We start from the raw sequence: 808 nt of genomic DNA, 5'->3' as shown, positions 1-808 counted from the left end.
AGGGTGCAACACCGGGACTTCCCGGGAGGTCACCCATCCTAGTACTACTCCGGCCCAAGCGCGCTTAACTGCGGAGTTCTGATGGGATCCGGTGCACTAACGCTGGTATGATCGCACCCGTTATGAGCTTGTCGCAGTGTGTACTTAGCAAACCGCGACCCACGTGCGAATCCACCCCGGCCACCCACCCCCGTCGAGGTGCACACCCTCCCTCGCGAAGTGCGCCCCGTTCGCCAAGTGTGAGCCCTGCCCGGGTGCGCGCACCTTGCTAGGGCGTCGGGTGTGCACCCGGCCCGGCCTACGTGCGTGCACCTGGACGGGGCGTCGTGTGCGTGCAGTGTCCCGTCTGCAACGCGGTGCCCACACACCACCTCGGGCGCAACGACCTGCGCTCACATGTGGGCCGAGTGCACCTTGGTGCATGTTCGGGGCGCCTCGGGTGCACGCTCGATCTTGCCCCGGTGCACCAAGGCGCTCGGTTTGCCCCGGGTGCGCACTTGGTGCAAGGTGGGCACCCAAAATAGGGATCAAGCACCAAAACACAAGTTTCGGGATGCAAAATGGGACCCAAGGACCACAAATGCGTTCCAAGACCCATGATGGGTCCACGAGAACAAAAATGTGTTCCGAGACTTAATAAACAAATATTGGGTTTTAGGAGAAGAAACATGCTCTGATGCCCAAAACGAGAATCGACCCCGAAAAGGCCACAGGCCAAAAGTGGGATGCGAGACAAAAAAAAATGGGACCCGAGGACCAAAATTGGGTTCCCAGGTCGAAGACAGGGCAACCGGACAAGAAACGACCT

At 59.7% G+C, this 808-nt stretch overlaps 1 non-coding gene across 1 annotated transcript; it reads right to left on the bottom strand.

Annotated features, from left to right (window-relative positions):
• On the bottom strand, window positions 1-119 carry LOC131869878 (5S ribosomal RNA). Its single transcript, XR_009368247.1, has one exon. It is a non-coding gene; the product is annotated as a 5S ribosomal RNA (ribosomal RNA).
• Window positions 120-808: the final 689 nt, after the last annotated feature.

Source organism: Cryptomeria japonica, unplaced genomic scaffold (assembly GCF_030272615.1).
Source record: "Cryptomeria japonica unplaced genomic scaffold, Sugi_1.0 HiC_scaffold_272, whole genome shotgun sequence".
NCBI classification, from domain to species: domain Eukaryota; kingdom Viridiplantae; phylum Streptophyta; class Pinopsida; order Cupressales; family Cupressaceae; genus Cryptomeria; species Cryptomeria japonica.
Note: the sequence above shows the minus strand (reverse complement) of the source record. Positions and strands in the feature narration are given on the sequence as shown.